This window comes from Triticum aestivum, chromosome 3A, assembly GCF_018294505.1.
Source record: "Triticum aestivum cultivar Chinese Spring chromosome 3A, IWGSC CS RefSeq v2.1, whole genome shotgun sequence".
NCBI lineage: Eukaryota > Viridiplantae > Streptophyta > Magnoliopsida > Poales > Poaceae > Triticum > Triticum aestivum.
The window spans coordinates 115,422,088-115,435,280 of record NC_057800.1 but is presented as its reverse complement, the minus strand read 5'-3'; the positions used below and the strand labels follow the sequence as shown (position 1 = coordinate 115,435,280).

At 50.8% G+C, this 13,193-nt stretch overlaps 1 long non-coding RNA gene across 1 annotated transcript; it reads left to right on the top strand.

Annotated features, from left to right (window-relative positions):
* The first annotated feature begins 3,474 nt into the window (after positions 1-3,474).
* On the top strand, positions 3,475-12,128 carry LOC123060588 (uncharacterized). Its single transcript, XR_006428039.1, has 2 exons — positions 3,475-4,115; positions 11,627-12,128. It is a non-coding gene; the product is annotated as an uncharacterized lncRNA (long non-coding RNA).
* The last annotated feature ends 1,065 nt before the right edge of the window (positions 12,129-13,193 follow it).

Genomic DNA, 13,193 nt, shown 5'->3' with positions numbered 1-13,193 from the left:
CAGTAATATGATAGTGGTGGTAGCAGCAACAAAAGTAAAGACAACTAAAGTAATGTTTTTGGTATTTTGTAGTGATTGTAATAGTAGCAGCGGGAAAGTAAATAAGCGAGAACCAGTATATGGAAAACTCGTAGGCACCGGATCAGTGATGGATAATTATGCCGGATGCAGTTCATCATGTAACAGTCATAACATAGGGTGACACAGAACTAGCTCCAATTCATCAATGTAATGTAGGCATGTATTCCATATATAGTCATACGTGCTTACGAAAAAGAACTTGCATGACATCTTTTGTCCTACCCTCCCGTGGCAGCGGGGTCCTATTGGAAACTAAGGGACATTAAGGCCTCCTTTTAATAGAGAACCGGAACAAAGCAGTAGCACATAGTGAATACATGAACTCCTCAAACTATGGTCATCACCAAGAGTGGTCCCGATTATTGTCACTTCGGGGTTGCCGGATCATAACACATAGTAAGTGACTGTAGACTTGCAAAATAGGATCAAGAACTCACATATATTCATGAAAACATAATAGGTTCAGATCTGAAATCATGGCACTCGAGTCCTAGTGACAAGCATTAAGCATAGCAAAGTCATAGCAACATCAATCTCAGAACATAATGGATACTAGTGATCAAACTCTAATAAAACTAACTCGATTACATGATAAATCTCATCCAACCCATCACCGTCCAGCAAGCCTACGATGGAATTACTCACGCACGGCGGTGAGCATCATGAAATTGGTGATGGAGGATGGTTGATGATGACGATGGCGATGAATCCCCCTCTCGAGAGGTTTTAGGGCTTGGCGACGACTTCGTATCGTAAAACGTGATAATTTCTTCTCCCTGATTTTTTTTCTCTCCGAAAGCAAATATATAGAGTTGGAGTTGGCATCGGAGGGCATCCAGGGGGCCCACGAGGTAGGGGGCGCGCCCTAGGGGGGCACCCTCGTGAGAAGGGTGTGGGCCCCCTAGTCTTCATCTTTGGCGAGGATTTTTTATTATTTTTTCTAAGATGTTCCGTGGAGTTTCAGGTCATTCCGAGAATATTTGTTTTCTGCACATAAAACAACACCATGGCAATTCTGCTGAAAACAGCGTCAGTCCGGGTTAGTTCCATTCAAATCATACAAGTTAGAGTCCAAAACAAGGGCAAAAGTGTTTGGAAAAGTAGATACGACGGAGACGTATCAGGGATCTCCCTTCTCCAGTATGCGGATGACACCATCATCATGGTGGAAGGCTCGGAGAGTGATATCTCAAACCTCAAGTTCCTTCTGCTGTGCTTCCAACAGATGTTCGGCCTCAAGATCAACTTCGACAAGAGCGAGGTGATGGTCTTAGGATACTCCCAAGATGAACGCCAAAGTATAGCGGATCGGCTTAACTGCCAGCTTGGGAGCTTTCCCACGACATATCTGGGGATACCCATTAGTGATTCTAGGCTCACGGTGGCTGACCTGCGCCCCACGGTGGGGAAGTTTCAGCACCGGATCGAGCCTTGGCAAGGCCGGTGGCTATCCAAAGCTGCCCGTACGGTGCTGATCAACTCATCCCTCGCTAGCCTGCTCTTGTTCATCATGAGATTCTATAGCCTTCCGGAGACGCTTCATCACGAGATCGCCATGGTTCAGGGCCGTTTCTTTTGGGCCGGTGAGGAAGACAAGAAGAAGTACCACATGGTTAGGTGGTCTGAAATCTGCAAGCCTCGCGACCAGGGCGGCCTCGGGATCATGTCTTCCAAGCACATGAACATCGCCCTCCTGACTCGGTGGCTTTGGCGGATTGCCAACGGTGATGGTGGCCTATGGCTTCGCATCATTCAGCAGAAATACCTTCGAGGCCAGCCTCTCGCATTCTGCTAGTGATCTGGGGGGTCCCAGTTCTGGCAATCCGTCATCCAGCTCCTCCTTGTCCTCCGGATCGGGACCTCAATTGAGGTCGGATCAGGCATCGCGACCTTGTTCTGGTTCGATAGATGGTCTGGCGACCTTCCCCTTGCGGCCCGCTTTCCAGGCCTATTCTCCATTGCGGTGGCCCTCACATATCGGTCGCGGCAACCCTTATTGACTTAGGGCAACTCGCGTTCCGACGGCCCTTTGGTCAGGCTGAAACGACCGATTGGTAGGAGATGCTTGACTGCATTGCATTGCACGCACCTGATCTTACCTCCGAGGATGATACTTCCAGATGGCGTCTAGAGCCGTCTGGATAATTCTCCACCAAGTCCCTGTACCAGGCCATTGCCCCCTCGCCTGGCCATGAAGCGCTCACCATCATCTGGGAGATTCGCCTTCCCCTGAAAATTAGGATTTTCCTGTGGCAATGGATCCGCGGCCGCCTCCCGTCTGGCGTCGAGGTCCTGAAGTGTAATGGTCCGGGTGATGGACGTTGCCCGCTCTGTGGGACGGAAGAGGATTCAAATCATATATTCTTCACCTGCGTGTCCGCGCAGTTCTTATGGAGCTGTTTCCGCGAGTTAGTGGGTGGAGCTGGGATCACAACAACTTCCCCGCCCTCTTCGCCGAACTCCAGGCAATTCCACCCGCGGTGCACCACATTAGGTGGTTGACCATTGGGGTACTAGCCTGGATGCTGTGGACTGTTAGGAATAAGCTTGTGATTCAGCGCATCCCTCTTCGTCGTGCTATTGACGCTTTGTTCAAATGGTCTGGTTATTTGCAGCTTTGGCGGCCGCTTAGCCGCCCCAGGGAGAGAGACGCCATCACCTCCATCATCACCCAGCTTCGCGCGATGGCTCTCCGCATGGCTCCTCAGCCCCCCCCCCCCCCGAGCCAGACTAGACCGTCGTCTACTCCGCCATTGCCACCGCCTCGCCGTTATTTTGTTGTCTAGCTTTGTGCTTTGCTAGGCTTGTTGTGTTGTGCCCACATCGGAACTTGGGTCTTTCTATCTGTGTGTTGATCGTTGTGTTGGACCGTGCCAGCGGTGGCCTTGGGTGCGTGTGTGTGGTGTGTTCGTGAGACTTTGTTAACTTTGTGATTGGTGGTTTGCTTTATTTATAAAGCGGGGCGAAAGCCTTTTTCAATAATAACTTCCTCCCTAAATTCCCTAAAAAAACTTATTATCTGTAGTCTGATGCTAGACCATCGTCAGACCATCCGGCAACCGTCGGTTCTATTAGAATTGCACGGTTGTAGATATGCCTTATCCCGATGGCCAAAGGAGCTAATCACCCGTGTAATAACTCCCTCCCTAAATTCCCTCAAAAAAAAACTTACTATCTATAGTCTGATGCTAGACCATTGTCAGACCATCCGGCAACCGTCGGTTTTATTAGAATTGCACGGTTGTAGATATGCCTTATCCCGATGGCCAAAGGAGCTAATCACCCGTGTAATAACTCCCTCCCTAAATTCCCTCAAAAAAAACTTACTATCTGTAGTCTGATGCTAGACCATTGTCAGACCATCCGGCAACCGTCGGTTTTATTAGAATTGCACGGTTGTAGATATGCCTTATCCCGATGGCCAAAGGAGCTAATCACCCGTGTAATAACTCCCTCCCTAAATTCCCTAAAAAAAACTTACTATATGTAGTCTGATGCTAGACCATCGTCAGACCATCCGGCAGCCGTCGGTTCTATTAGAATTGCACGATTGTAGATATGCCTTATCCCGATGGCCAAAAGAGCTAATCACAAGTGTAATAACTCCCTCCCTAAATTCCCTAAAAAAAAATCCCTCCCTAAATCACTCGCCCGTATCTCGTCTTCCTTTCTCACCTCGCCGCGCAGGGAATCTTCCCCGCCGTCGCCGCCAACCGCACCAACCCGGCCTTCCCGATCCCGGCGATCACCTGCTGCCTACTTCTCACCTCGTCGTGAAGCAGCATATCAACCTCGTCGTGCTCTCCAGATCCGTTCGCCTGCTGCCTGCTAACTCCCATATCCGTTTCCCCCGCTCCTCTCCACCCCATCGTGCTCTCCACTTATGCGACCTCCAGAAATTTCTCATGCAGGTGTGCCATCCCGACTCGATTCGGTGCTTCACCATGTTAACCATCGGATGAATCGGCTGCCGGAGTCGGAACCAACGCCGGGAGAACCTGCAGGGGCTTCCTACATTTTATTAGTAAATTCATGTAAGTTGTTCAGTGCCAATAGCCCCCAATTAACTAATCGTCGGCCAGGCTTCCCGCTCCCGCTCCCGCTCCGCTCGCCCGCGCCCCTGCCTTGCGCCGGCGGCCACTCCGGCCCCGGCGCCCACCAAACCCCGCCGGCTTCCGCTCCGGACCCGGCGGCCACCATGGCCTCGCGGGTGTCACTCTCGGCTGGATCGTCGGACTCCTCTGCCCTCCCTTCCCCCCCTCCGGCTCCAGCGAGGCTGGCGTTGCGCTCGCTCGTCCTCGTCCCGGACGTCGTGGGCACGGCGCGAGGTCCCATCGTGCGCGGCGCTTCATCTCGTCCCCCTGCGCCGGCGCCTGCTGCGGCGGCCGGGGCGTGGCAGTCCCGGCCTGCGCGCCGGATGGCCAGTCCGGAGTTGCGTTCGCCTCCGGCCCAGGCGAGGCGCTCGCCGCCGGGCCGCTGGCCGAACATCCTCCCCTCCTCCCGACCCCCGAGGGGCCGCATCCCGGCCGAGCTGATTGGCTGCTGCTACAACTGTGGAAGTGAAAGACACGTCTCTGCCCAACGCACAAATCCGCCGGTGTGCGTGCGTTGAGGTGAGCACGGTCACATCTCCAGGTTCTGCACCAACCCGCGCCGACGCCCTCAGAGCCCTTCGCTGGCGGACCCTCCCCACGCGCCCCCGGCGCTGCGCCAGCGCCCCCCCTCGCCGGGGCCGCCCCTGGTGGCCGCTCGGCCGGGACGGCAGTCGCCGCCTCCGTCGCGGCTTCCCCCTCCGCCGCCTGGGCCTCCGCCTGCCGGGGCGGTCCGTCTCGGCGTCTCGTGGAGCCAGATTGTTCGGGAGGAATCGGCGGGCAGCGTTCAAGGTCCGGGCTTTTCGGTCCCGTTTGAGCCGGCGATGTCGCCGGTGCTCTCGCGCACGCAGGTGGAAGATCCAGTGGACTGCGTCTTCTTGGAGTCCGGTCCAGACCTATGTGCTCTGGAAGAGGAGCTGTCCAGGGCGGTGGTGGTGACCGTGGTGGGTTCGCATCAGGCTGCAGATCTGGCCTCGGCTGCAGCTGTTTTGGCGGATGATTTCGAGCTGTTGCCCGGTGACATGTCAATCAGAGAGTACTTTCCAGAGGATTTTATCGTCATGTGCAGATCAGTTGAGCTGAGGAACAGGATGCTCAGGCGTGGCCGCGCTGGGACGCCGCTATTCGACCTAGTGCTCTCGCCATGGTCTCGCCGTTCGCGGGCAACCGGAATCACCATGCCCTTCCTAGTGCCGCTGGCGCTCCGTGGGGTGCCGGCGAATGCCTGGACGCGGCGGACTGCAGAGGTGCTGCTACATGGGCTTGGTATTGTGATTAAGGCCGCGTCTTCCACGGTGTCCCGTAATGATATGGCGGAGTTCAGGGTCTGGCTTCGGACGAACGACCCGGCGAGGATCCCTGCCAAGCGAATTCTCGTGGTGGAGGAACAGGGCAGACGCGGCCAGCATGCCATGGCCGCGGGGAATCAGGATGATGCTCTGTGGTACCCGGTTTCTATCAGGCAGGTTGGTGATGCGATGCGGGTAGATGAGCTGGTCGGGGCGGCACCTCCACCGCCCCCCCCCCTCTTCGCCTTCGGCTGATGATGATGGCTGTGGAGGCCGTGGTGATGCGAACGGGGGTCCGCCGGCGCCGCCACCCAGGGCTTCGCCGGAATCTTCATCGGCGGACTCGACCCCCTCGCCGCCGCAGCCGCAGCAAGGTGGTGGATTTCGAAACCGCGCGGCCAGTCAACATGACCGGGTGGAATGTACGGGCGACAAGGATGGTGCGGCTGATTCGGGTGATATGGCTGATGCGACCCTGATCGTGGGTGAGGTCAGCGTGGAACGACCGTTGGTGGAGGAGCGGGCTCTGGGAGCTTCGAGGTGCATGGAGGCCCCGTCGGTGGAAAGCAGGGTAGGTCCCTCTTGTCTCCAAGGGGGGGGGGGCGGGAGGGCATGCGGGCTGTGGGCCAAGGCTGTTGATACGGCAAAACTCTGTGGCTTCGATCAACCAACCAGAAGGGGAGTTTGTGCCGCCCGAGGCGGTTGCTGGGCGAACAATGCTGGCCAGTCTGGGTCGCATCAGATCGGGGGGCCCGGTGGCTTGGTGGTAACAGGAGATTCGCCAGGGATCAGAGTTGGGGATTGGGAGCTGCGCCTCTCCCATGTTGAGGAAAGCCCGCAGAGGGAGACACACGACCCGACCGAGGAGGATTTGGACAGTGACAAATGTGGCAGTTCCCTACTGGCGGATTTGTCTCACCGTTTGGATTCCGAGGAGGGACTGGTGGGGCCCGAGCTGCATGTGGATGGGACGCAGCCATGCATGCGTGGAGATGGATGGTTTTTGGTGAGCCTTTCAGAGCATATTGAGGAACCGGACCTGCTGCCTACCCCTGCTATTCCGGACCCATCTCCTCAGGATAGGGCGATCCAGGTGTGTGCAGAGCTCAGGGGCAACATCACGCCCATCCTGGAACAACCAGCATCGAGGGGCCTAGAGCCGAGACAGCAGAAACCACGCCAGAAGAGGGCGCCAGTGACAACTCCCAGACGTAGCGTGCGGCTCACCAAGGGAGGACGGGGATCTCGAGCTTCGAAACAACAGGCTGTCCTGATCAAGAAATTATGCCTTGCGAACGAAGCTGACCTGATAAGCGATGACACCCTAGAAACATACGCAAGGTTGTTCGACAAGCCGCTCATGGACTGCCATGTCAAGGCGATCTTGGCGTTGTTTGGTTGGGAGGAGTCCATCTTACCTCTTCAAGGGGAGGATGATGCGGTGGTGGAGGGCTATTAGTCCCTAGTTGCATGGTGGATGTGGGATGCTAAAATGACATCGCAACCTCCTAAAATCCTGGTGTGGAACATGAGAGGGCTTAACTCGCCGGCACGTAGAAATACCATCTTCCAAGAGGTAGATGCGGTCAAGGTGGATATAGTGTGTCTTCAAGAAACTAAGATGGAGGTCATTTCGGATGATATTGTACGACAAACCCTTGGCAATAGATTTGAAAATTTCTGTTACGTTCCTGCCGTGGGCACTAGAGGTGGAATTCTACTTGCATGGGATCACTTGGTGGTGTCTGTCACCAATCGATACTTAACGCCGAATACCCTTACGGCACTCATCAAGCAGGAAGGGCTGCCTTTGTGGTGGCTTACTGGAGTTTATGGGCCACAGGGCGATGTGGAAAATGTGAATTTCCTTGAGGAGATTCGTGATGTCCGAGACCTGCATGCAGGGCCGTGGGCAATTGTGGGCGATTTCAACTTGCTTGTTAATCCGGAGGACAAGAATAAGGCCACGTCCAATAGGCGCATGATGGCTAGGTTCAGGGCCATGCTTAATCGGCTAGAGCTCAAAGAGTTATACCTTAATGGAAGGCGCTACACGTGGAGCAATGAACGTCGACGCCCAACGATGGAGAAAATAGACCACGTGTTCGTTACTAACTGTTGGGAAGATATATACCCAAGGAGTCTACTTACTACTCTCGGTACGGCAATCTCGGACCACTGCCCATTGCTAGTGGATTTGGATGCGGAGTTTGAGGTGGGCCACCGCTTCAAATTTGAGTGCTTTTGGCCCAAAGCAGCAGGATTTTATGATACGGTGGAGCAGGCGTGGAAGTCCATCCCCTCCGTGGGCAATCCGTTCCTAGTTCTGGACAGGAAGCTGCGTACCACGGCGAAGGCCTTGCAAAGTTGGAGTGATCGTTGGACTGGCAACACCCGCCTCTAGATTGCTTTGGCAATGGAGATCATCTCAAGACTGGACGTGGCGGCTGAATCTAGAGAGCTATCCGATAAGGAACACGAACTCCGAAAATTGTTAAAAAGGAAGTTGCTTGGGTTGTGCTCCTTGGAACGAATGATCGCGAGGCAAAGATCGCGCCTGTTGCATCTAAAGGTTGGGGACGCAAACACTACCTTCTTCCAAAGGCACGCGAGGCATCGACAGAGGAAGAACTCTATAACGGTCATGCAGCACAATGGGGAGACCTTCACTGGGCAGGAGAGGATTGCGCTGCGGTGGATGGCTACTTTCAGGGTTTGATGGGAACAGCAGGGGCTAGAGAGGCCTCTATTAATCTGGATGTACTGGACTTACCATCTATGGATCTGTCAACGCTTGAGGCACCATTCACGGACGAGGAAGTTTGTAAAGCAATCAAAGGCATGCCTCTGGATAAGGCAGTGGGGCCCGATGGATTCACAGGCAGGTTCTATGCAACTTGCTGGCACATTGTGAGCGTGGATTTCATGAGGGCTCTTGAGCAGTTTCATAGAGAGGATATGCGGGGTATGTCTGCAATTAACAAGGCCCTGGTGACGTTGCTACCCAAGAAGAAAGGCGCTATGGACATAAAGGAGTACCGGCCGGTTAGCCTCATAGGTGGATCCATCAAAATCTTTGACAAAGTTCTGGCAATTCGGCTAGCGGTGGATCTACCCAAGCTAATTGGACAACACCAAAGCGCGTTCGTTAAGGGACGCTCCCTACATGACAACTTCATGCTTGTTCAGTGCACGACACGGCGTCTACACGTGTTGAAATCCCCAACGGTCCTCCTCAAGCTCGACATCTCCAAAGCTTTTGACTCCATCAGCTGGCCTTTTGTCATTGAGGTTATGAGGCGTTTTGGTTTCGGAGAAAAGTGGATTGCATGGATCTGTGGGCTGTTGGCAACCTCCTCGACAAGGATTATGGTGAATGGCATTCCGGGCAAGCCAATACTCGCATGTCAGGGCCTAAGGCAAGGTGATCCCCTATCACCAATGCTATTCATACTGTGCATGGAGCCGCTAAGGGCCATGTTCTCATTCGCCATGGAGAGAGGTATGTTAGCACCTCTGGCACGGAACGGATTGCAGCAGCGGGTATCCATGTTCGCGGACGATGTGGTTGTGTTCTTCAAGCCAAATGAGCTGGAAATAAGGACGTGCCGAGAAATACTTGCGCTATTTGGTCAGGCCTCCGGACTTGTGGTCAACATCGCAAAGAGTGTGGCCTTACCGATTAGATGCTCTCAGGTGGAGATGGATCTGGTCTTGTCTTCCCTTGGATGTGGCAATGCAAACTTCCCGTTGCAAGTATCTGGGCATGCCGCTCACTATAAGAAAACCCACCGCGGCGCAACTTCAGGATCTGGTAGACAAAGTGGCTGATTGCTTGCCAATGTGGAAGGCAGCCTTGCTGCCAAAAAGTAGCAGGCTGTTGCTGATCCAATCGGTACTCTGTGCCATCCCGGTGCACTCGATGCTGGCTCTAGACCTGCCAAGGAAGACATTGGTAGCGCTAACCAAGATCTACAGGGGCTTCCTTTGGTGTGGGAAGAAGGATGCACATGGTGGGTCTTGTATGGTCGCGTGGAGCGAAGTTTGTACACCCAAATGGGCAGGAGGCTTGGGACTTCCGAATCTGTTTTGGTTGAATAAAGCACTACAGGCGCGATGGCCATGGCTTCAAAGGGTAGACAAGGAAAGGCCCTGGGCAGAGTTCACTATCATCGTGCCAACTGACTCGCAAGCCTTGGTACAAGCGGGTGCATGAACATCGATCGGCAACGGCAGGAATACACTCTTTTGGGAAGATAGATGGATTGATGGCTTTCGGGTGGCTGAGCTGGCCCCGCGCATCTACAGCCAAGTCCCGAAGAGAGTGCGTCAAAACAAGCTGGTGGCGGAGGCGCTAGACAATGACAGCTGGGCACATGATGTTGGCACTGACCTATCTCCAGAGGCTATAGATGAGTTCCTGAATCTTTGGCCAAGAGTAGCGGAGGTGCAACTGTTGGATGAGATGGAAGATACAGTGAGGTGGATGTGGGAACAGAACGGCGAGTTCTCGGCCCGTTCGGCGTATGCGGTGAGATTCATGGGGAGAGAGGTGTCCCCAACTGCTACGTTTTCCTGGCAGACTAAGGCGCCAAGGCGATGCCGATTTTTCTCTTGGCTGGCGCTAAGAAACAGATGCTGGACTTCGGATAGACTAGCTCGACGCGGACTACCCCACCAGTATTCATGTCCATTATGCAACCAACACGACGAAACCATGCAGCAGCAGCTGATGATGGATTGTGTATTCGCGAGGCAGATTTGGTCGAGCATGGGCCGACTAACGAGGAGGGTGGACCTGGAACCGAGGCAAAACAAACAAATACAACAATGGGCGTTGAGGCAGGACGGGAACTCAACCAGTGAACGTGCTCATAAAGCCAAGTGCCTTCTTGGGATGTGGATGATCTGGAAACACAGGAATAATGTGGTCTTTAATGGCGAGAGGCCGTCCGTCCCGCGAACCATTCAATGCATCCAGGATGAAGGTAGACTATGGGCAAAGGCCGGAATGTTCAAAGGCGACATGGTAGGCTTCAAAGTAGAGCAGGTAGCGCGGGGCAATACCGAGTAGTCCTTTGTAAGTTTGGGGTGGTCTCGGACGAAGTCCGAATGTAAATAATCATGTAACTGTGGACTTGTGGATTCGGGGCTCTTTCCCCTCTCTTCTTTAATGAATGATATGCACACTCGTGCATATTCGAGAAAAATAGCCCCCAATTGATAATTTGTAGTTGCCACATTGCAATTTTGTTTGTAATTCATTGTCTGTCGAGTACTCATTGGTGTTTATGTTCTCTGTCTGCGTAGTATGATTATGTTCAGGTATTAGGGGTTATGAATCGTCAAAAAAAATTGTAATTTACATCACTCGATGACCAATAGATATGTAGGCAGGCAATTGTGATTATTGCCTAGTTTTAGACATCAGTGCTTCGAATTAAGATGAGAATTGTCGACAAAACAATCTTTCATTGCTTCGTGTATATAGAGCATCCACAAATATGCTCAACAGTTGGCAACAGATTCCTCTTTCAAGATTTCATGCTTCCAACATTCCAAAAGAAAGATTTCATGCTTCCAACTAACACTAATATGGTTGACGTTGATACTAGTTTTTGCTTCATATTTAATTTTTCATGCTTCGTATATATCAAACTTCAGCTTCTACATTGTGTTTAGTATTGCTTCCTGTCCATACCTCATATTTGCCTGTAGACATCATGTTTTTTTCATAACTGACAACTAAATCATGCTTCCTAAATTTCACATATATTATGAAGAAAATGCATGCAGAAATTATGTTGAGATTGCATAAATTTGATGCATCCCCATTTGAACCATTGTATTTAATTTGATCGACCGTTCGGAAATCTTTTATATCCCCATTTAAAAAAAATGCTTCCACCATGTAGAAATTATGTTGAGATTGCATGAAAATATGATGCATCCAATTTTCATGATTCATTTGTATCATACATGTGTTTCCTCATGGTGCACAGTTTGCTTCGTATGCAAAATAGTTATGCTTCTTCATTGTTTACGGATTACTTCATGTGCTTCTATATTCTGTTCAGTTTGCTTCATTTCCATGTGTGCGTATTGTTTCATAGGTGTCGTGTTTGTATTCGAATCAAACTACTCATGCTTCCTAAATTTATATAGGGCCAACAGAGCGGAAGATCATGCTTTTCCAATGGTGAGCATGTGACGGTCATCGATGGTGGGGCACGACGTGCGGCATGAGGTCGAGCATCTCAGTGTCCAATGTTTTGTCATCGTTTTGGAAGCAAACTACCAAGACACACACACACTCAGTTATCGAAGGTCAAGGGTGCCAGCCTAGTTGCTTCTCACTAGACTGAGGAACCGGGACTGAACGGGACTGTAGTGGCGGTGCGACATAGTAGGCCGGAAGTGCACACAGTGTACACATGGAATCATACTAGACAGAAAATAAAGGAAGCACACTACATGACACTGCTTGGAGATGGAAATGACTATGGATTAGGAAGCATGGTTTGTAGTGTTGGAAGCACAATTTTTATACAATGAAAGCAAATTGAGCATATTTGTATTTGTTGGAATCACTTCCCTAATATATATATGCTTCATGTGTTGTACCCGTAATAATGGATATTTCCTATCAGAAGGTCTTATTTGGTTACAGCAATCCAGAATTTTTTTTATTAGGTAGAAACCAAGTTTGTGTCAATCATACAAAGTTTAATATATCATGGAAGAAAAATCATTGATAAACGGAAGAAGTTTTATTTCTGCATTATATTGGACGAAAATGTAAGCAAGCAAAGTCACATGAAAATCATGGAAGCAAATGTAAATAATATTGGAAGCAAGATCGGCTTCCTAAGGAAGCAAATAGCCTGACGTGAAAACAATGATTGGACACTTGATTTACGGAGCTAGTGACGGCCCTGATTTATGGAAGAAATTGATAAGAAACAAACTAGGAAGCATTCAGACTACCGATCGGAAACCAACGTTTCCGGAGGAACTAACAAACATTCCTTCCTATCTTTGATCTGGAGAGAACCTGTGGCGCAGGAAGCAACGTTTCCGGAGGAAAGAACGGCTGGAGAGAGAAGCGGGATTGGAGGGCGTACGTTGCGGAAGTACTATAGTTAGGAAGCATCAATAAATTAGCGACCGAAGCACCTGATCTCTGATGTGTTTTAATTACACAAATCGGACGAACGTCCTTCTTTTGATCGGATGGCCTACGACTGGTCTGATGAATGTAAACTAGCAGTAGTCTGATGCCTAGTGGTGCCCAACTAGTAATAGGAGAAGCTGGTGTGGAACTGGTTACCACACCTGTTTCAGTGGAAGCCAAAAGGAAGCCAATAGGAGAAGCGGACGCACATGCTCACACATTTTACACAAAAGCTGCATTTTTAGAATATTCAAGAATAACCATATAATAGTCAAATTTCACAAAAATATGTTTACTGGTATTACCATATAAGAAAAAACTAAATAAAAACACAAAATATTTAAATTTCCTAAGGACGTATGAAATAGTGGCATTTTATTATGATTTTTTTGCGGGTGGCATTTTATTATCATTAAAGGTATTACACTAACAAAAAAACTAAAACAAAATCAAAATAATGAAGTTTACTAAAAATAATAATGAAACCCTTTAAGAAGAAAGAAAATGAAAAAGGAAAAAAACTTTCAAAACTTGCACACAATTTGCATTGATATTGCA